This window comes from Gobio gobio (genome assembly GCF_949357685.1).
Source record: "Gobio gobio genome assembly, chromosome: 24".
Classification (NCBI taxonomy): Eukaryota; Metazoa; Chordata; class Actinopteri; order Cypriniformes; family Gobionidae; genus Gobio; species Gobio gobio.
Window position 1 is genome coordinate 29,530,175 of NC_137120.1, and position 24,740 is coordinate 29,554,914.

The following is a 24,740-nucleotide window of genomic DNA, read 5'->3' on the forward strand; positions in this document are numbered from 1 at the left end:
AGCTCTGCACGCCTGCATGAGCTCGGGTGTTTTCGAAAAGAATCGGTACAGCGTTATAAATATGATCAAACTAAAGACTCTACAGAGATATGACGGATGCAACACTACTCTATAGGTACTCAAGATTAACATGGAATTTACAGTTGAACTGAAATCAACTGAACTGAATCAACACTGAAGTCACTTGAGCTGAATATTGACACTATATTGGCTTGTTAGAGCCGGTTTACAGCAGAATTTGTTTTGAACTTGTTACTGAAGCTGCTATGAAACAATATATTTTGTTGTATGCATATTCTTTCTTTCTCAAACCTTAGTTTTGATTTCTAAGTGATCAATTTATGTATAAGTGTTTTCACACATGATCATTGGCTGTATGGGTCCTCAGTAAATGAATGTGGCATTTAAATGGCAAAAGTTATTCTTGTCTCTATAACTTATGGCTTCCTAAAGACACGTTTATGGGTAAATAAAATATCAATAATATAAATAAAATGAATATCAAAACATATTTTAAATATAATGAAGTCATTTTATTATAGCACTCATCAGATGTTCCTGGAAACAAAACAGAGACAGAACAGTATAAACAAACTATACAACAAACTAAACACCAAATTACAAAAACATTATTATGTGAAAGTGAATAAAGTTGTGTGTGTTTTCAGTTATAAATATGTGCTGTGTAAATTAGCCTATACTTTTAGAAATTATATATAGCCTAACTTTAAAAAACAAACAATAACCCATATAGATAAATTATAATAATTGTATAATATTAAGCATTTACTTAATATACATTGTAACATTAGGCTACTTTACTCTAGCACAGTAGTCAGTTAAGCAATTAATTAATATCTTATATTAATATGTATGTAGCCTAGGCTACATCTAAAGGTAAGTCTGCTTTAAAAAAAAAAATATTACGCTTCGACATGTACAGAATGTGCGCGTTAAGAAACACGTTCAAATGTGTCTTCTTAACATGTTAAAACTGTGCGTGAAGCGGAAAACAGGGCGTGTTGAAGGTTGAAACAATCATAAGTCACGCGTTTCGTATAAAGAGATTTGGCCCCGGGCGCGTTCCATATCAGAGCCCTAGTCCAATGAGGTGCGAGGTCGAGGTCATGGCCATGACGCGTAGAAGACGAGCTTTAAACTATTTTTTTGATGTTTTTTGCTGCTTTCCTTTTTCGTGATCAACAATGACAGGACACCGTCTTCAACTCAATCTCTGCATGGACGCGACGAACTTTTTGGACTCATTTTCAGGAGGCTGTCTTCGTCTTCATAACTCTGAGGCAAACTGCAGCCGCTATGAACCACAGCATGGGTAATGTAACGTTACGATTTAAAGAATATGCTTTTATTCAGCTGTATAAGGAAATGGATGCGTTAATAGATCCGAGCTTAAAACTGCACATTTTGTTTACACAGACTATCCTCGCCTCATAACGAAGCCGTGAGCTCTTATCTGCTTGGAGAGATTTCCGCGAGTCCAGATTTAACCGCTGATCAAGACGAAATTGTGTGTAAGTAACTTCTAATGTGTTTCTCATTCCTTGTTTAATTTTACCGTGACTGTTTTTATTAATACCAGTCTCATGTAATTGTTTTCCAGCTGCCTGTAAGACGTATTATGAATCGACACGCCGGAGCTTCAGATACAAACAACCTGAAACTGCGAAGTTTAGCTCGGAGTCGATCAAGAAGAAAAAGGGTAAGATTTATTATATTAGATCCGTTTTTTGTCAATGTGAGTATTTTTCAGGTTGCTTATTGTCTTTATGGATTGTATTACAGTTGCTGGAAGCAAGAGTGTGCTGGATGAGGTGGACGTTTGGAAGTCCGCGGCCATTGAACTCATGTTTGACGAGGAAGTTCTCCACCTACGTCATGGTTCGTTTACGACAATTTGTGGCACAGACGAACGCGACGTTCGCTGCCTCTAAATTGTCGAAAACTGCCGAAAATTAGGGAGATTTCCAGGAGTATACAGGCGTTTATGGGGTCGAAAATCCCACTTTTCATGCAGTGACAGCAATGGTAGGAAGTGAGGCAAAATGCAAAATCTCACGATAAAATAACAATAAATAAATGTACTTACCAGATTGTGTTTTATGAACGCCTACAATAATGCAAACACAGTTATTAAATGACGCAATGTTGATGTGCGCATGCCCAGTGCCCGTAGTTGTATCCCTTCTAGTCTTTACCCGTGCGGGACGTGGTGTGAGTACACACGAAAACGCAAGGATGTCGGTTTCAGATTTATCCACTCTGGGACCCGGTTTCAAAAAATAACGGTTTCAGGCTCCACAAACGCCGGATCCGTGTAAACGCGTCTCCATGTGGACGGGGTTCAGCTGCTCCCGCTCTCCATACGCACTGCTTGCGCGTGCAGTGTGAAGCCGGCGTAAGGCTTGCTGTTTCAGAGATACGTTGAACCAGTCGCCTTGCCATAACAATTTGGCCCTTTTCAAAGGTGAATTAGAATAGAAATGCGGTGACATGAAACAGAACAGTGCAGTGAAACTTGCAAAAACGGAATAACATTGAAGTGCAACTTACAGAATAGAACTGAAGTGAAACAGAATAGAATATTAGTGAACTGAACCCCCCCCCCCAAGAAAATAGAACATACATGTACAGAGAACATGTACATACAGAGAATACATTACAATAGAAGTGAGGTGAAACTTGCAATGCAGAATCAAATTGAAGTGGAACTTACAGAATAGAACTGCAGAGAAACAGAATAGAATATTAGTGAACTGAAAACCCCCCCAAGAAAATAGAAGTGTGGTGAAATGAACATACCATACAGAGAATACATTACAATAGAAGTGAGGTGAAACTTGCAATGCAGAGTAAAATTGAAGTGGAATTTACAGAATAGAACTGAAGTGAAACAAAATAGAATATTAGTGAACTAAAAAAACACGATAATAGAAGTGTGGTGAAATGTACATACAGAGAATACATTACAATAGAAGTGAGGTGAAACTTGCAATACAGAATAAAATTGAAGTGGAACAGAATAGAATATTAGTGAACTGAAAAAGACAAGATAATAGAAGTGTGGTGAAATGTACACACAGAGAATACATTACAATAGAAGTGGGGTGAAACTTGAAATACAGAATAAATTTGAAGTGGAATTTACAAAATATAACTGCAGAGAAACAGAACAGAATATTAATGAACTGAAAAAAATATGATAATAGAAGTGTGGTGAAATGTACATACAGAGAATACATTACAATAGAAGTGAGGTGAAACTTGTAATGCAGAATAAAATTGAAGTGGAACTTACAGAATAGAACTGAAGTGAAACAGAATAGAATATTAGTGAACTGAAAAGCCCCCCAAGATAATAGAAGTGTGGTGAAATGTACATACAGAGAATACATTACAATAGAAGTGAGGTGAAACTTGCAATACAGAATAAAATTGAAGTGGAATTTACAGAATAGAACTGAAGTGAAACAGAATAGAATATTAGTGAACTAAAAAAACAAGATAATAGAAGTGTGGTGAAATGTACACACAGAGAATACATTACAATAGAAGTGAGGTGAAACTTGTAATGCAGAATAAAATTGAAGTGGAACTTACAGAATAGAACTGAAGTGAAACAGAACAGAATAAAAGAGCAGTGAAACGTAATTAACAGAATACACCAAAGTCAATTAGAATAGAAATGTGGTGACATGAAAGAGAACTGTGAAGTAAAGAGAAGAGAATACAAAAACTAGAATGTACATTTCCTGAAGAAAATGTGAGTGGTGCTTGCCGTGGCAAAATTCGCCACCCGGATAATGCAAAAAAGCCAAGCAACATGTCTGTAGGATGTTCTGGGGCTGAGATATAGGTCTTTGTAAACGGTTGCTAGGGTACTCTGTTTGGTTGCTATGGAGTGGCTTGGCAACATTCAATGATGATACTGCTTGTCAGAATGAATGATATAAACCAACCCCCATGTCTGTATGATATTGTGATGCAGAGATATAGGTCTTGGTAAACGGTTGCTAGGGTACTCTTTTTGGTTGCTATGGAGTAGCATGGCAACATTCAATGATGATACTGCTTGTCAGTATGAATGATATAAACCAACCCCCATGTCTTTACGATGTTCTGATGCAGAGCTATAGGTCTTGTTATACGGTTGCTAGGATAGTCTTTTTGGTTGCTATGGAGTGGCTTGGCAGCATCCAATGATGATACTGCTTGTCAGTATGACTGATATAAACCAACCCCCATGTCTCTATGATGTTCTGAGGCAGAGATATAGGTCTTGGTAAACGGTTGCTAAGGTGTTCTGGGTTGCTAGGGCGTTGCTAGGCGGTTGTTAAGGTGTTCTGGGCGGTTGCTAGGCGGTTGCTAAGGTATTCTGGGTGGTTGCAAGGGCATTGCTAGGCGGTTGCTAAGGTATTCTGGGTGGTTGCTAGGCGGTTGCTAGGGTGTTTTGGGTGGTTGCTAGGGCGTCGCTAGGCGGTTGCTAAGGTATTCGGAGTGGTTGCTAGGGTGTTGCTAGGTGGTTGCTAAGGTATTCTGGGTGGTTGCTATGGTGTTGCTAGGCGGTTGCTAAGGTATTCTGGGTGGTTGCTAGGGCGTTGCTAGGCGGTTGCTAAGGTGTTCTGGGTGGTTGCTAGGCGGTTGCTAAGGTATTCTGGGTGGTTGCTAGTGCGTTGCTAGGCGGTTGCTAAGGTATTCTGGGTGGTTGCTAGGGCGTTGCTAGGCGGTTGCTAAGGTATTCTGGGTGGTTGCTAGGCGGTTGCTAGGGTGTTCTGGGTGGTTGCTAGGGCGTTGCTAGGCGGTTGCTAAGGTATTCGGAGTGGTTGCTAGGGTGTTGCTAGGTGGTTGCTAAGGTATTCTGGGTGGTTGCTATGGTGTTGCTAGGCGGTTGCTAAGGTATTCTGGGTGGTTGCTAGGACGTTGCTAGGCGGTTGCTAAGGTGTTCTGGGTGGTTGCTAGGCGGTTGCTAAGGTATTCTGGGTGGTTGCTATGGTGTTGCTAGGCGGTTGCTAAGGTATTCTGGGTGGTTGCTAGGGCGTTGCTAGGCGGTTGCTAAGGTGTTCTGGGTGGTTGCTAGGGCGTTGCTAGGCGGTTGCTAAGGTATTCTGGGTGGTTGCTAGGGCGTTGCTAGGCGGTTGCTAAGGTATTCTGGGTGGTTGCTAGGGTGTTCTGGGTGGTTGCTAGGGCGTTGCTAGGCAGTTGCTAAGGTATTCGGAGTGGTTGCTAGGGTGTTGCTAGGTGGTTGCTAAGGTATTCTGGGTGGTTGCTATGGTGTTGCTAGGCGGTTGCTAAGGTATTCTGGGTGGTTGCTAGGGCGTTGCTAGGCGGTTGCTAAGGTGTTCTGGGCGGTTGCTAGGCAGTTGCTAAGGTATTCTGGGTGGTTGCTAGGGTGTTGCTAGGCGGTTGCTAAGGTATTCTGGGTGGTTGCTAGGTGGTTGCTAAGGTATTTTGGGTGGTTGCTAGGGCGTTGCTAGGCGGTTGCTAAGGTGTTCTGGGCGGTTGCTAGGCATTGCTAAGGTATTGTGGGTGGTTGCTATGTTGTTGTTAGGCAGTTGTCAAATGGTTACTATGGAGTTTTTATAGAGTTGTTAGCATGTTCTCAGCCTGATTTAGCTGTTAGCTAATCATTATTAGCATGTAGCTATTCAGTGCTAGCATGTGTAGCATGTTGAAAGTCCATTTTGCTAGCATGAGCCAAAAGACCCAACCCCCATGTCTCTATGATGTTCTGATGCAGAGATATAGGTCTTGGTAAACGGTTGCTAGGGTACTCTGTTTGGTTGCTATGGAGTGGCTTGGCAGCTGCCAATGATGATACTGCTTGTCAGTATGAATGATATAAACCAACCCCCATGTGTCTATGATGATCTGATGCAGAGATATAGGTCTTGGTAAACGGTTGCTAGGGTACTCTGTTTGGTTGCTATGGAGTGGCGTGGCATTTGCCAATGATCATACTCCAAAGGCTGCTTGTGAATATTAATGATATAAAACAACCCCCATGTCTCTATGTTGTTCTGATGCAGAGATATAGGTCTTGCTAAACGGTTGCTAGGCTGCTTGATAATGGTTGCTAGGGCATGGCTAGGAAGTATTGAAGGTGACTTGTGATTGGCTGTTGATGCCCCGAGTCAAACAAACCCACCCTCTTGTTTCTATGACACTTCTATCAAAAGATATCCCTTTGATCTCTTTCAATGGAAGTCTATGGGATCAGTTGCTAGGGAGCTCTAAATGGTTGCTAGGGCGTGGCTTTATAGGTTGACAATCATCCTGAGATAGTGATTGGCTGTCTGAGTAAATTGAGCCCACCCCCTTGTCTCTGAGACACTGTGAGCCAGAGCTGTGGTCAATACAAAATCCCTATGCAATTTCCCATTGTAAGAGAAACACATGCGTTTAATGGGACGTCCCTCCCCATTATAAGTCAATGGGGAAATTTGAGGAAATTTGGGGAGCTCTAGCGCCCCAGGGGTACAACTTATACCCCATTGAGATGTGTCATCTTACAGGGCCTGTCAGCCTCTTCAAATGTGGTGACACACGAGTTTCTACGAAATCCTCACTCGGAGCTATGAGGGGTCAAAGTTTCCGCAATGTTAAATCCCATTGACTTTTCGGCTACTTTTTCGCCCCTGGGGCGAACATCGCACCCCCGATCCCTTAGAAAAGATATAGCACACCATTCCCGTATAAGGCGGTCGATTTGACGCCTCATTCATGGGTCTGTGACAAAATTTGTGGGAGGAGAAGCGCGCCGAAAAAGCGTCCAGAAGAATAATAAGTATTATTATAAATAATAATAAACCGTTCCTGGGTTACATAGTATATATACGCCTTGCTAAACAAGCTCCACGAATATTAATAAGTATGGAGAATGACAATATTGATGCCTTGCTTCGCAAGGCCCACTAATATGTATGTTTGAGAGTGATGGTGATGCCTTGCTTCGCAAGGCATCACTAAAACCGTTCTGAGGCAAGATAGTAATAGTGATGCCTTGCTACGCAAGCACCACTAAATACATACAAGAAAATGTATTACAATAGAAGTGAGGAGAAATTTGCAATACAGAATAACATTGAAGTGGAATTTACAGAATAGAATATTGGTGGACTGAAAAAAAACAGAGGAGTGAGGTGAAATTTACATAGCATTGAAAACACAAGTGATGTGAGATGATAGAATATAACTGAATGGCATCTTTCTGCATTGCCTTACTCTTTTCTCTGTGAATGTTAAAGTTAGTGGCCTGTGTGAAGTTCCCCGCCCCTCTCCAGCGAGCATGCTGGGATGTGTGTGTAACTCACACAGGTCGGGAATGGCGTGTTAAGGAGCGCGCACACGCACACACACACTGACGCGAATACACACTCCCTGTAGGCGCGCGCGAAAAGCTCGCGTGTGTGTTGCGGCGTCGCGCAGGAACTCAACAGGAGCTCGACCTTGACAGACTGGGACACCATCCTCCTCCTCATCCTCATCCTCATCAACATCATCGGCGCGAGCTCCAGTTCAGCGCGTGTGAAACTCAGCTGGCACTTCCTGGTAAGAGTTTAGCTTCATTCCCTCCTGTCAAAAACAGATTATGTCACTTTTCCGTTTTTACTGCCACGCAACACGGACATTTTGAGTAGGCTAGGCAATGTTTATGCAGCAAACGTTATAACAGAGAAGTCTGAGGAAAAGTTGACAAAACTTTGGGCTAGTTTGTGTTAGCGCGCTAGGCTAGCGCTGTTGTGGCAGTAATTCACCCGAGACAAACATTCAAATGATTTGATATAACGCCAAAAACGCTTTTATTCATCCAGACAGCCACACACCCTTTTGTGAAAGTTAGTTTGAAGCTGTTTTAAAGCGTGTCGGCTGTGTTTCTAGCAGTGACATGGCACGGTTAGTTAGAGCATTGTGGCTAAGCTAACGTCTGTCATTGTGACACATGCAGGAGAAATGTGAAGAGAAATTCACTCCTAATTACTCTGACATTGGCCAACTAACCTTAAAACCAGATAGCAACGTTTTTTTAAATCCTCCGTTCCTCTAGAAAAGTCCTATCTAAGTTGTTTATTTGAGAGTGTGATGGATTTCTTACTTTGGCAACACTTTCCAGCTGTTGACAGCAACGTGTTGATACTTGTTTTGTGTAAACCTCGTTCATGATGTTCACGATGATATGAGTGAATCAGGGGACAAGTTCATTTTCACGTATTTAGGTCACTCATATTTTTAGTATGTTCGAAGTCCAAGAAGATATTTGAAGTTTATGCAATGTATTACCTTATAAACTCAGTGAAATTACTGTGGAGTCAGGGTTTGCGAGTGACGCAGAACAATGAATCAGCACAAGATGCAGTGAGATACAGTGGTATGCAAATGTTAAAGTATAGTGTTTCTTGGATTGCTATAGCAATATTTCAACCCTAAAGTTTTCAATTACTCACCCTCATGTCTTTCCAAACCTATGTTATGTTTCTGTGCAAAACAAAATCTGATATTAGAATGACAGACTGAGGCACCTTTTAAAGGGATAGTTCACCCAAAAACGAAAATGTGATGTTTTTCTGCTTACCCCTAAGGCATCCAAGATGAAGGTTTCTTCAGTAGAACGCAAATTAAGATTTTTAACTCCACCCGTTGCTGTGTGTCACTCATATAATGCTTGTCAATGGAGACGAATTCTATTAGAGTAAAAAAAAACATGGACAGACAACTTCAAATTAAACCCCGCGGCTCGTGACGACACATTGATGTCTTAAGACACGAAACGATCGGTTTCTGAGAGAAACCGAACGATATTTATGCAATTAATTTCACCTCATATCAGACGAATGCCGTCAGCTCTCCAGACTGTCATCACTTCCCGTGAGTGAGGTTAAAATTCCGGCCGGGTCATAGATATGTATACGTAGATTCCTCATTTGAGCGATCCACGCAGGCACTAATAAGGTATCTATGTATATATCTATGACCCGGCCGCTATTTTGACCTCACCAACGGGAAGTGATGGCAGTCTGCACTGCAGAGCTGAAGCGTTCGTCCGATATGAGGTCATATATTGGCATAAATACCGTTCGGTTTCTCTTAGAAACCGATCGTTTCGTGTCTTAAGACATCAATGTGTCGTCACAAGCCGTGGGGTTTAATTTGAAGTTGCCTGTCCATGTTTTTTTTTACTCCTATCTAAGTTGTTTATTTGAGAGTGATGGATTTCTTACTTTGGCAACACTTTCCAGCTGTCACTGTATGAAAGATGATGCAATGGAAGTGAATGGTAACCATCAGTTACAACATTCTACCTAATGTTGTTTTTTTTTTTTAGTTCCACAGAAGAAAAGTCATACTGGATAAAGCAACATGAGTGTAATTTTTGACAGTTTTCAGTTAACATAACATAAATTAGGTGTCATCGAAAGCTTGAGAATGAAAATTTTTGCTCCAAGGTTGTTCCAAACCTGTATGAGTTACTTTTTTTTCTGTTGAACTCAAAAACCAGACAGTTGATGACTCCCATAGTACAAAAAAATACTATGGAAGTCAATGGGTGCCGTCAACTGTTTGATTACCAGCATTTAAAAAAATAAAAAAAATTTTTTTTTTGTGTTCAACAGAAGAAAGAAACTCGTACAGGTTTCATACAACTTGATAGTGAGTAAAATTAATCCTGTGAAAACCGTTTTGAAACGGGATGTTGTTTACAATGGAAATGGTTCTTTAAAACTTAAAAAAAAATTAAACAAAATTTCTGCACTATTTTATAATCAAATCTTTTTCTGACAACTCATATTGCTGGAAATGTATGAGACTCAAGGTTCCATATTTGTCATAGATAGAAGTGCTATTTCTGTTTGTTTTGTGATAGAACGGAATTTTTTAGAGAAAAGTATTATCTAATATGATGGAAAAATAAGGTGAAAAGAATTGTGTAAATTGAATAAACTTAAATGTGGAGTGTGTAAATTAGAAATGAGTGTGTATGTGCTAGGGCTGTGACGGTGGCAGTTGTTTACCACCGCGGTGGTAATGCACCAACTACCGGAGGTGGCGTGGTGGTTGGAGGGGCGGGTACATGCGCGCGCGCACACACCACACACACCACACACACACACACACACACACACACACACACACACACACACACACACACACACACACACACACACACACACACACACACACACACACACACACACACATATACAGGGTTTTTTCCTGGGTCAAAAATGGTCTTCGTGGTCATCCATACACACACACACACGCACAGTTTATGGCAGTTTTTTGTTCCTCATTTTTTACACCTAATTTTCAGCCATATACAATTTCATAAAATTATAGCTAATAACAACTTTGTTCTGGTTTCACCTCACTCCTGTCTAAACGAAATGATTTTAGGCTATTTATTTCACTACACATTGTCAACATAAGCTGAAAGACTGTGGATAATAAAACGAATTCTTACTCTCCACTCCTGCTAAATTGAGTAAGCACACTTGTGTTCTCATTTCAGAGGTGTTCTGAGTAAAAGATTACACTGATTCATTAGTTCAGTGTTGGACCGATCAATTGTTCTAACCAGTCGTTAAAATGATTCGGTTCAAAGGAGTCATTAGGTCGCGAATCGGACATTAGCACACGCGCTGTGTGCGAAATCCCGTCTGTTATAACATCACAAAAGATTTGTCAACACACAGAAAACACTTCATAACTGGATAGGATTTGTTTACCGTTTATAGTATGGTTTATGTCAGCTGGTCAGAGAAGAGTCAACGTTTTTTGAGCGCAATTCACACCCAGCGGTAATTCAAGGAAAAAAAATGTCCGAATGCGCCACGTGCAACATGGATTCGGTCTTCCGACCTTTTGATTTTGATTAACGTAATATGTGAAATATGAGCGAGAGCTAAGACAGTGCTTATTTTGAAGAGAGGGCAGGGGAGGGTTCTCCGCTCCTTCTCTCTGTCACTCAGTTAACATGCGCCCTACAAGCGCAGCAGTCATCTACATCACTCATAAATCACAATAACTGATCAAATAAGGCTTTGGCGGGACAACAATTTGTTTGGCGGTCGGCCAAAAATGTTCAATGTAGGAAAAACCCTGATATATATGTATGTATGTGTGTATGTGTGTATGTGTGTATGTATGTATGTATGTATGTATGTATGTATGTGTGTATGTATATGTATGTATATATGTGTGTATGTGTATATAAACAAGGCTCAAACATCAATTTAAGCATGTGTGTTAATTTTAGTACTTCAGTGAAACAATATACTACAGCCTGTAAAACATTTAAATAAATATCAGTAAATAATGGTAATATAAACAATATAAGAAAGTTAAATATTAGTTTTGAAAAAATATTAGTTTTATTTCCCCACAGAGGTGCGTCATATGCCGCTTTGAGCTGAAGGGGATGTGGGACACGAGCAGGAAAGAGAGCATCGCTTTTCTAATATCTTCGTTTTCTTTTGATGTTCCAAAACTGACACTTGTAGTAAAAGGTGTAAAGTGTGAATTTCTTCCTCAAACGTTGTCAATTCTACAACACTGTAAAGACAGTAACAATGATGTTGATTTTACCAATTCAATCCGAGCGCGAGTCCACTAATGAAACATTGGGCGAATTAGTTATTCAACCCGAACCTCCATCGCAAGGACGACTTGAGCAGGACGTTTCTCAGTGATACGCTACTCATTTTGAGGTACATTATGAGATGTTGCAACTGTAATTCTTCACCATCAGCATTAACAAGAGTATGTCTATCAACAAACCGGTGTGTTTATTTCTAATTTATTGCGGTGCACATGTGGGAACTGTATCAATAACAGCGCATACATTAGCCGAGCACTAATGTGAATGACTGATGTAACATTAAAGTTTGCTAAACAAATCTTGCTTTATCCTTTATCTTTACTCAATCTGCATTAAGGGACACAGTTTTAGGTAATAGTGGCCCACAGCTGATGAGCAGAAGTATTTCAGTAAGACGTGAGTTAGCCTGTTAGCTGGAAACGTACACAATATCAAACACAAAACGACGCATTTTGAAAGGTTGTGATTCTGAGGAGCAGACGACTCGAATTACAGACGATTCATTTGGGTGGTTCAGAGTCGATTCTTTCTTTTGGGAGACATTAACTTTGACTTTACAACTTTGCAGAACGTTTACATTCACACACAACTATATTACACACTGCATGAAAGGGAATATTCGAAAATGGTTGCTCTTTAATGGCATTTTTTCCCCCTTACATTACTTTTACTTTTATACTTTAAGTAGTTTTGAAACCAGTACTTTTACACTTTTGCTTGAGTTGATACTTCAACTTCTACAGAAGTCTTTTTAAACCCCAGAATCTATACTTCAACCTGAGTAATGAATGCGAATACCTTTGACACCTCTGTCAGCAAGTAATTATGACTTGTATTTTAGGCGATATGGCACAATTTGAGTTCTTCTTTTCGCACGTTCCAAGACAGATATGTGTTTGTGAAATTTGTGGTCTTTTTCAATAGATTTCCTCAGGAAATGAACTCTTTCATAGCATAATTATGCGATGCATATGCCACAGTAAACACAGTAATAGAGACGCTGACAGCCTGCATTTGTCACAAAATACAAGAAAACTGTAATAAAAATGCGCTGTGATCCAAAAGAACATCCTTGGACTCCTCGTACGGGTTGCTATCGGCGTTTCTTACGTCCTCGCTGCAAACGACACTTAATATTTCACACAGGATGACACGGAGAGAAGGCAAGAGGCCGTGTGTTTTGAAAGCCTGTCTCTCTTAATACGCAATACCCGAGTGTTGCAAATAGCCGGGTACGCCAGCCTGGCATACTAACACTCATCAGCTTTCCGCTGAGTTTCTTCGGCCCAAGGGCTGTCGAGGTCTGTGGCTGGAGTGAGACGTAACACCCCCTCGTTCTGGGATCTTCCGCGACAGGATCCTGCTCTCTGCATTCAATCAGTCAGGGAAACAAACAGCCGGCTCGAGAGCTGCAGGAGGAGGCTGTGGTGCCTTTTTTTTTTTTTTTTTTTCAGAAGTCATGCCAAGCTGGAACTCGGAAACCTTTGGCGGTGCCTTTGCAACTTTACACGTGCCTGAAGCCAAGCCGGGAAGCTCGTGGGGCGTTTGAACTGCTCTGGAAGGTCTCGAGAAGTGGGCCGTTCCTGGGCCTCGCCGCGAGCCGGCATTGGTGGGGGGCTGAGGGGGTGTAAACTGAGGGCGAGTGCCACCATACTGTGAAGGCCGGGCGAGTGGCCAGCATCGTTGACAGTTTAACAGTGAATATTTTACAGCACAGCATACTGCATGCTGTAAACAGGGGTGAGCTACATAAAGGCTGTTTATCGTACTTGGGAAGCCTTGGAAAAAACCAGCATCTTTAAGCCCCGTATTAGAATAAAGCAGATGGCTTGGGCCAGTGTGGCTCGGGAAAAAGCCGGAGATGAAAGCAGGCCAGTTTCTTTGAACAAGGAGTCTGTCACGTTACTATCTCCGGGTCTGTAGGTCAAACCGTGCGCTGAGCCATGCTTTTTTCGCTCCGGCTTTGGCCAAAAATACCCCATTGATATTGATGTTTTGATGTTGCAAGCATTTTTACTGGTTGTAAACAGGCCAAGTGCATTTTTTAAATGCACGGTTATGCTATTCAAAGTCATTTGTTGTGAGTATTCGTCGACCAAGTACAACAGCAGGAGGAACACAAGACTGTATCTGCTGTCTTTACTGGTGGATTTGGGTAGACTTTGATGTGATGAACTAAAATAATTATTTTATTTTATCTATTGTTGATCATAGATCAGCTTTAAGGACTGGCGTTTTGGCAGAATTGTAGCTCCTTTTAAGCAGCCAGTTTGGATATTTGGATCATGATTTATGAAGAAAAGTTAGCATTTATTCAACAATCGCTCTTGATCACTAATCAGTTTGTCATGTTGAAACTGGCAGATTGTCTTAAAGTCAATGGATTGCTGTGCTGTCGTGTGCTTTTTACCTCCACATTTTATGATTTATTTCTACTCGGCTGCACTGTGTTGAAACAGATTTTCCAATTTGATTCTGATTCTCAAGCTCCTGATTCGTTTCAGATTTCAGTCTGATTCAGGTTCATTTTTAGAGGATTTCAGACACGTCTTATCGGCCAATATGAGCCTGTCGCAGATATATCGGCATCGGCGTATATGCCACTGATATGAACGCACACCCACGTGTCTCACAGCACGCAAATATTCACACAAAATTATGTCAAAATGCTGGTCTTGTCGAGTATCATCGTAAACATAGCCGGTTAATTGAATGTAAACATGAAATTTGCCAGTTACCGCCAGTGTTTTTGGTAATTTTCACAAGTTTCATGGCCCACAGAATATCTTGTTGTATGAATATCTGAACATGTAATCTATCAAAAGAAAGAACAGACCCTGTTTTATTCTTGCTTCATGCATTCTTTTTTTATCAACACTTGAATGTAAGTTTCATGAAGAAGCAACATTTTGAGAGAAAAAAATTGCGACTAACTTGCATACAGATGGGATTCAGAACGATGATCAAAACACAGGTGCATCAAAACCCCCAAAGCTTCACAGTCTTACAAGCTCGATATTTTATTGATTTATATGCTGTTTAATGTTGATGATTGCGTTAATTTACATATGCATCATCTTATAAAAGATTGCGCATTCCTGCCTCTTCTTCGCCTGTGTATTGATCAGGAGATTCTGTACTCGTTCAGGAGATGTGTAATAGTGCCCCCCTACACGGAAACACGGAAAAATCTTGTCAATGGCAGGGAAGCGTTTTCTCATAAAAGATGAGATAACAAAAGACAGAAACAAACTGCTCACGGCTCTTGACTGAATAACTTTAATAAGGGTTAATCTATAATGCACTTACATTTGATTACTATTTCTGTACCTGAAAATACATGAAAAACCTGAAAATAACTTTTTTTTTTAAATTATTTGTAAGTTTGTTCTGTTGTATTTATGTATGTATTATATATACTGCATTCTATATACAGTACCAGTCAAAAGTTTGGACACACCACTGGGAAAGAATATCTGCGGATATATCGATTTCAACTTTTTTTACTCCCTAATATCAGCCTCCAAAAACCCAAATTGGTCGGGCTTAAGTCTATTTTGCTTGCATATAAAAAGAATCTCCCTGCTAATGGTGTTAATTATACAGAACAATATTTTAGACTAATTACATTTTTTTTTAATAGAACCAGCTCAAAGATTCAGTAATTAGACTATACTGGATACCCTGTATGGTTTTGATTCGTTAAAAAGAACTTGTTCATAAGAGTATTTTGTTAATGAATCATACTACACTGCTGATGCTGTATATTGTTGATTCAATAAAAAGAGCTGGTTTGTAAAAGTCATCTGTTTGAATGGTTTGCATTTACAATGTTATGAAAAATGGCAGGGCACCAACATTACAGCAATCTTCAATGGTAAAATCGCTCAGAATGGGGCATAAGCCTTCACATACAGTACAGAGCAAAGCAAGCCCTACGATCTTCGTACAACTACAGCGTTATTTCCCCATCACCCTCATCTCTCATGAAAAGGGCAGATCCTTTGCGCCCCATTAAAGATTCACCAAAGACATTCTCTTTAAGTTCTGCTCTCTGTTCTCAGGAAGAAGCGCAGCTAGTAGAGGAAGGTATGAGATGGTTTGAGTTTTACAGATGTTTTTTCATGAAAGAGGTGAAGGGCAATTGATGAATAAGCATAGAAGGGGTTCATAGAAAGGGAAGTCCCTAATGGTAGGTGGGGCGGAGAATAGACCTCTCAGGGTTTCTGTGAGCTCCTCACTGCAGGAACGGCCAGCATCAATAAACGGCCCCACTGAGCACCCCTTGGTAACTTCCGTTCAACCTTCCGGCACTTTGGCTGAACCTTGTTTTTATTTTTTTTTCTTCTGTTTGCCACTTTTAATTGCCACTAGTTGATTAGTACCGTTGACTTTATCTATATTATTTGGCAGATATTATACACGACTTAAGACAAATTAGTTGACTAGTTGTTCAGGCAACCTACCAAGTGGTAGTCGATTTTGAAAATATGTAATTTAGCTAGCTCCTTGTGTAAAATAGTTAAATGATGTAGATTTAACTGTTTTTATGGATACTTTTTAGTATTGAATGACATGTTGCACACATTTATTTAAAATAGTTGCTTATGTAGATTTAAGAAGTTCAATCTACATACAAATTTTACTATTTTAATCAATATTTGCGCAACATTTCAATACTAAAAGTATCAATTAAAAAGTGAATTGATACTTGTTGCACATATTGTTTAAAATATTGAATGTTTTATTATTGAATGAAATGTGGCACAGATATTGAGTTATAAATGTGGCACCGATATTGATTTAAAATGGTTACATTTTTATGTAGATTGAACTTTTTAATCGACAAGTTTTAGCATTGAATGAAATGTTGCACACATATTGATTAAAATAGTAACATTTTTAGGTTGATTGAACGTTTTAATTGACACACGTTTTAGCATTGAATGAAATGTGGCACAAATATTGATTAAAATAGGTACATTTTTATGTAGATTAAACTTTTTCAATTGACACGTTTTAGCATTGAATGAAATATGGCACAAATATTGATTAAAATTGGTCAGTTTTAATGTAGATTGAACTTTTTAATTTACACTTTTTAGCATTGAATGAAATGTGGCACAAATATTGATTTAAAAATTGTAATCAATATTTGTGCAACATTTCAATACTAAAAGTATCAATAAAAAAGTTAATTGATACTTGTTGATCAAATATTGTTTAAAATATTGAAGGTTTTAGTATTGAATGAAATGTGGCACAGATATTGAGTTATAAATGTGGCACAGATAATGATTTAAAATAGTAAAAAAAATTCTGTAGATTGAACTTTTTAATTGACAAGTTTTAGCATTGAATGAAATGTTGCACAAATATTGATTAAAATAGTAAAATTTTTAGGTAGATTGAACTTTTTAAATTGACAAGTTTTAGCATTGAATAAAATGTTGTACAAATATTGATTAAAATAGTTAAATCTTTATGTAGATTTAACTTTTTCAATTGACACGTTTTAGCATTGAATAAAATGTTGTACAAATATTGATTAAAATGGTTAAATGTTTATGTAGATTGAACTTTTTCAATTGACACGTTTTAGCATTGAATGAAATGTGGCACAAATATTGATTTAAAAATTGATCAATATTTGTGCAACATTTCAATACTAAAAGTATCAATTAAAAAGTTAATTGATACTTGTTGATCAAATATTGTTTAAAATATTGAACGTTTTAGCATTGAATGAAATGTGGCACAGATATTGAGTTATAAATGTGGCACAGATATTGATTTAAAATAGTTAAGTTTTTATGTAGATTGAACTTTTTAATTGGCACGTTTTAGCATTGAATGAAATGTTGCACAAATATTGATTAAAATAGTTACATTTTTATGTACAGTGAACTTTTTAATTGACACTTTTTAGCATTGAATGAAATGTGGCACAAATATTGATTTAAAATAGTAAATTTTGTTGAAACTAGGTCTCCAGAATATTTGGTACAATGGTTCTTTTTAAAAAAAAAAAATTTCAATTCTACTTTTATTTAATACTTATTTTATTAATGAAATATTGCAAACACAGTTATTGTGTTAAATGTTTATTTGGCACATCCCTAGTTTTGACATGGTTTTTTATAATGCATTGTAGATATCACATCTCTTTGCATGACCAAGGTGTTGAAATAGTTAAGTATCATTCAGACTCGCTGAAAAACACAAAGTGTTTCTTTCCTCGACTGAATTGTGATGTTGACGAACTGTCAAAGGCCGCAGAAGAACTCGTGTTATGATATGCGTCCGATTATTGCATCATGAATATTCTAGAGAAATGAAGCGTGATCAACATCTGTTGTTTTGGGTTTGCGAGATGCAGAGCATAACGGTAATAATGTATCGTGCGTTCAGTGATTGCTGGGATGCCACTGAAATCGTTGTCAAACTTTTAGCCGCGCCATACGCTGAGAAGAAAGGGCCCAGGAGCTAGAGATGGAGGGAGATTCAGGACTGTAGGCTTCTATTAGCGTGATTGCAGCTGGTGGCCTTGACCTCTGGCTGCGGCAAATAAAAGGAATTTAGGCCTCAAGTGGAAGTTGTCACATCCCGTTTGTGGTCAGAGGTTAGCTGGAGAACTTTGTGGTCAGTGACATGGCTTAGTCCTCATTAGACCACGTGAGATGGGGTCTGCCTCACGTAGGGTCACGGGTACAGCCAGGGGTCCTTAAGGCCACAAATAACAAGCAGTTGTATCATGCAAGAAAACATTTGTTCACTCTTTGAAATGGTTGGCTGTGAAATATTAGCCTTGATGTCGTCTGAATGCAGCCACATTCTAACTCAAATAAATCCTGATAACAGTAATACATTTTTATTTAGACTGAACTTTTTAATTGACACTTTTATCAGTATTGATTAAAATATATCATTTTTTTTTTTTATTGATATACATGCGTCTCACACAGTAATTGGGTAAAACAATGATTTGGATTGAATTTGATACGTTTTCATGTTTAATGAGAAATCGTTAAACTATTAGTTAAAATAGTTATTTTGTTTAGATTTTTTTCCTCAATTTAAATACATTTTGATTGAATGAAATGACAAATATTGGATGAAATGTAATATTTTTTTAGTATTAATTGAAGATACACACACATTATTTTATTATTATTATTTGGGGGTTTTGAACATTTTAGTTTTTAATAATTGTGCACACATATTGGGTAAAACAATTCATTCTTGTTAGATTGAAAAATTGTAATTGATATTTTGTATTACTAAATTAAATGATGCACAAATATTAATTATTTTTCATTGATACTTGGGGTTAAATGAAATAAAAGCATGCTTATCAGCATTTTTTTTCACTGAACTTTTCTTCCACTGAATTGCGTTTCCTTAGAAACCTTAGAAAAAATGTTTCCTTAGAATTGGGGCTAAATGATGTATCTCCCTTTTAGATCAGAGCTTTTGTGTTTCCGTGAAAATAGCTCCCACCCCCCCTTCCCCAAATTCCATTCTTGACGACACTTATTTTTTTACTTTTTTGAAAGACACTTTCAAAACGGGTGCCTGCAGGTGCATGCGATCTAGCTGAGGTCTTTCAGATTAATGTCTTTTATGCTGTTTCTTTAGAAGTCAATCAGAAAGGAACATTGATTCACTTGACAACTCATTGACTTGTGCATCTTGTTCAGTTAAAGAAAGACCTATCAAATGATTTTTTGTAATGTGAGTTTGAAGAGTCCCCCCCCCCCCCCAAGTTTGTCTATGGGCTGTTCTTGACTTCGGTGCATTCAAATCAACCGGTTTGACCAGATATGATTGTCTTTGACAATGACAACCTTATTGTTTATTGTAGAGTCAGTGAAATGTCTTGGGTGTTAAGAAGTGCCGTATATCATCTATTCTCTGTTTCTCGGTCGAGTGACTTTATTAATGTGTTTGTGTCACTGAATGGTAATCTGGTATGTTCATTCATAATTCACTTTCATTTTAAGCGTATGTTTTTAAGAGCTCATAGAACATGCCATGACAACTGGTACTTGCATTTTGAAAAAAGAAAAAAACAACTTTCTGTCAGTCTCGAATGTGGCAGTGTTTTTTTTTTACTAGTACCAGTTGCACATAAGCCCCTTTCACACACAGATTACCTGTCCAGTCCAACGCTGCCGAGACGCAGGAAAGAATCACGCTCGGACCGCAGCAAACGTGCCCAGTATAAAAAAAACAACCTGAGAGTTGATGGACAGCTTTTAGGTGCGTTATTGGCAGCGCCACCATCTGGTTACATGAACGCGTCACCACCACATCAGCACCGGAAATTTTTTTTAGACGATAATCGCAACCTATTCGAAAAAACGATAAAAATGTGTGACTATTCAAGTCGGCTGAGATGTTAAACGAATCACAATACACGTTTTAAACTGCAGGGATACTGAAGCTGTATACTGTGACCTCGCTTTACAGGCACGATCGTAGTGAGAATGTTGTATCTAGCGTTACGGACGCTGTGTGCACTAGGGATGCGCGGTATACCGGTACTGGAAAAATACCGGTATATATTTTATTTCAAACGGTACGATATCATGATTTTTACTCATTTCGGTATATGCTGCTGTTCCGAAGTTCACCGCTAGGTAGCGCGCTACCCAAACTGACGTGAAACCGGCAAATGTGGCAACAGAACAAGATGAATACAGCAGTTGAATCTCACTCAACACGCACAAAACTCATTAAAAAAGACAGGAGTAGACGTGAAATTTGGAATTACTTTGCTTATAAAACTGCTGAAGAACCATCAACCCTTGACAAGCATCGGTCACTTAATTCCTGACTTGTAAGACATTAAGAGATCGACAGGTGAGTGCATCATTCTAACGATCTAATTTAGACATTTATTTTCTTTTAGCACTGATTAACGCACATTCATAAGATCGTATCGTTTAAATATAAAGAAATCTCCAGCGTTCGTTTCAACCAGTTTAGACCTCATAATATTTGCACGCATACTATTGCACTATTTACATCCGTGAAAGACATACCCAACTGTGTTTATGTAACTACTCACTAAAGATGGACATTTGACATAATTTTGTGTGTATTTGACTGAGGAAAAACAACTTAATTTGGAATGCGCGAGCTCTTTAGGCTTTGTGTGTGTGTGTGTGTGTGTGTGTGTGTTTGTTGTTGGCATGAGCGCAAAGAAAACTCTCTCAAAGAGCTCTCATCCCATATGTATTACGAAATGCTATAAAATCGCTCATGTTCAAATTGGCGAGGTTTAAAAAGACGTGGGCAGTGATTTCCGTCAGCTGTCCCAAAACGGAAGCAAAAGTGTTGAATCTGAGCGCGCAGATGCTTTTATAGTGCAGGTGCGATGTCTTTTGAAGCCAGAAGCAATTTGCTCATTTTGAGACAATGGAGACGCGCTGTAATGCTGAAATTACTTAAAAGAAAGTTTCCAAATGACTGCTTGATGTGACAATCTTTGTTGATTAATTTAATAATAAACATTTGCGGTAATTTCCCGCTTCATAAACCCAAAACTTGCGAGAGTGAGTAAAATTATGCGCAATACCCGCATCAAAATTCAGACCCTGTATCGATTTAATATCGGTACTTCGGTATTAGATTGTGGTACCGTACCGAAGCCAAAATTGTGGTATCGAGCCATCCCTAGTGTGCACACTGGGGCGAAGCAGAGCGAGCGTTTTCTGTTCATTCCTATGGAAGTTCAGCATGAGCGTGAAGCTCAATACCATAGGAATGAATTGAAGACGCTCGCTCTGCTACATGCCAGTGTGCACACACCGTCAAACATTAGCATGGCGACGGCAAGCGTAGATGTTGACGTTGACTCATGCAAAAAGATAACAGGTCAAACCACTGACCAGCAGATTTGCAGCCCTATCATGGAGCTTAAAATATATTTAAATTTTACAAAGAAATGTGCAGCACTTTGTCTGAGAAATAAAAGGACACTTTCATTTTATAATTTGTCTTGAAGTGAAAAAAAAAAAATCGCATCGTGAGTTGAGTGACTCGTTACATCCCTACTCTCCGCTATCTGCTCACTCTGAATAATAGTTTCCTAGGACTATACTTTTTTTTGTTAATTGGTCAAAAAAATTAATCTGTTAAATCTGATTCTGAACTGAATGAAGAATAATATATTGATATTTTAATAAATTTTGGTGTTAACTTTAAATAAAAGTGTGGTTATTTTATTTTATTGGCTTGTATGTATTTTAGTTCAGATTCAATCAAATTTATTGAATGGAATTAAATCGAATATAATTATTTATATATATATTATATTATATATTATATATATGTGTATATATATATATATATATATATATATATATATATATATATATATATATATATATATATATATATATATATATATATATATATATATATATATATATATATATATATATATATATATATATATATATATATATATATATATATATATATATATATATATATATATATATATATATATTAATTTCGGTGCATCCCTAATATATACTGTTAACCTGTTTTTAATTTGCATGTAAATAAAAATGTTGCTTTAAAATTATTTTAAACAACAGATATATAAAAAAACACATTACAATAAATACTAAAACCCTCTCATTACTATTAGCGGTCTAAATGTTTCAGTGCATTTGGATAAAATGTTTATTTTCCGCATCCTGTGTTATTCAAATCGGTCATCTTTGCGCAGACAACAGGCTAGTCAAGTTACCTCTAATGGATTATTTGCATCACTTTAGGACTCCCTTCACCACGCTCAAGCTCTGCACATCAAACAGCGTTTGGGGAGCTGCGCGCCCCTGCAGGGTAATTAACTGTTCCCTCTCAGACCCTCCACTGTAAAGCACCTGCAGGCTTGACGGCACACTCACAAAAGCCCGAGCCCAGAACTGATTCATCAAACTGGCCCTCGAAAAAACGCACACAAAAGGCAGGAGGCTGAGGTGGCCCGGGTCTATTGCTGCCCTGCCAGCTCCTCTGAGCCACGTCCTTTTGACTCAAGCATACGTGAAGTGGATCATTACACCTGCACACACTCCAGCCTCCTACGCCGCATCCAATGTTTGTGTGTGCGATGATTGAAGGAGGCCGACTTGGATGAGATACAAACGCTCACACGCCGTTACTGTAGCGGGTTTCCGACCCCAAAGCAGAGTGGTAGGGCATCTGTAGTGCTCTCAAAAGTGTGCTCCTCTGAGACTTGCCGTAAAATAGAGTCAGGTATTAAAGGCAAAGGCCTGTGCACTACTTTGTGTGTGGGTATAAATCACAGCCGGCCCTCACATGCAGAGGCCATTTGTGCTGTGCTATTTACTTCCGCTGAGAAATAATCATTACCCTATAAAATGTGAAAGTGAAAAATGTAAAGGAGGCCTATAAATAGGCGCCGAGCAGGAATATGGATGACCGGGCCAGACTCCCTCAAGACTTGGTTCCTTATGGAAATGCAATCGTTGTAGGCTAAAAGAAAACAGCCCTTTAGGTGAACTAGTGGGCTGCGGCATTTGTATATTTGCAGGATATTATACAGTTAGGCTGCTTTTGTTGTTTTACATAAAGCTTCTTGAAAGTTTATTGAGATTAATGAAATTCTTTGTAATATTTGGACCTTAATGCAGCAGTGTAAATGAGCATATGGAGCAGATGAACAAATGAACAGACTAAGAAAGCTATTAAAATTGTGTCTTAATAATAAAAAAATGTATAACTAAATACTATGGCATCATTTTAGGTTTGAAACCTTTCATATAAAGACATATCTTATAAAATATCAGTAGTTTTAAAGCTGTTGCGATCATTTAAAAACTTTTGTCCGGCAATTTGTATATTCTCAAATGTCCGGGTGGCACAACTGCAAACATCTCTTTTATTATGAAGTGACAAGGTAATAACAGTAAACATTTGAGGGTTAGTTCACCCAAAAATTTAAATTCTGTCATTAATTACTTACCCTCATGTCGTTCGACACCCGTCAGACCTCCGTTCATCTTCAGAACACAAATTAAGATATTTTAGTTGAAATCTGATGAAATCTTTAATGGACATATTCATACAAAATGATGTCAATGTCCGTCTTGTCGAGGATCGTCAGAAACATAGTCGGTTATGTCTTAAGTGAACATAAACGTGAGAAATAAGATGCATGTGTAATAGTATATTAAATCCGTGCAGCTCTTAAAGTGACAGCAGCCTAAAATTCGTGCTTCTGTCTGTTTTTATATTTTAATCAAACAAAAGACAGGAAAAAAAACACTGTTCTTGACTAAGGTTAATCTATATTTATTCATGCTATTTCTCGTAATTTGATCTTGTTCAAATTGTATTACTGACTGTCTTTAACAGTATTTAAAATGTATTTGAATTAGGCTAGTAGTTTTAGTAAGGTTACATTCATCAAAAACAACTAAAACAATAACTAGGCCTATTTAATTAATTTAATTTAATTAAAATAAATTTTATGGTGGGGTCAGTGAACATTTTGGCCCACTGGCACTGGCGAGCGAGTAGAAAAAATGAATTTAAACATGTTTAAACAGAAATGTTATTTAACAACTGAAGCTTGTTTAAACACTTTGTTCATGACTAACATAAAAACACCTTTTTTGAAGCTTTATTTGTCAATGACCGCAGACAATTATACTGTATGTATAATTAACATTAATCATTAATGTTTGAATTGAGTGTTAAATATCTTAATTGTCCAGTTAGTCAAATAGTAGATCAAAAGTGCTCTTTGACAAGTTAAAATTCATAAACGGCATCGTTAAATAGCTGTATAATCTCTCCAGGACCTTATCCTGAATCTTCAAACATGTCTTGAGCTTCTCCATGGCGACTTGCACTTCTATGCTCATGTTTCTTTTCGGCACTGATTAAAATAAACGTGGAAATGTCGGTCCTTTTTAATTTCCGACTATTCCATCATTAATGATCAGCCTCACTGACATAAAAAGGATTCTTATAATCATGGCCACTGCTTTTACTGTATTCACAGGCTCAAAGAGGCCTTTCATGTGCTGTTCATACCACGCTCTTCTACTGTTGGCTTTCGTTTCCTTCATGCACTCTTGAATTC

General features: G+C 38.3%; 1 protein-coding gene across 1 annotated transcript in view; it reads left to right on the plus strand.

The window, feature by feature from the left end:
• The first annotated feature begins 7,299 nt into the window (after positions 1–7,299).
• The window catches only part of nek7 (NIMA-related kinase 7), a 93,879-nt gene continuing 76,438 nt past the window's right edge, over positions 7,300–24,740 (plus strand). Inside the window, exon 1 of the mRNA XM_079808551.1 lies at positions 7,300–7,566. The gene's annotated coding sequence lies outside the window, so the exon portion shown is untranslated. The remainder of the gene's footprint in view (positions 7,567–24,740) is intronic.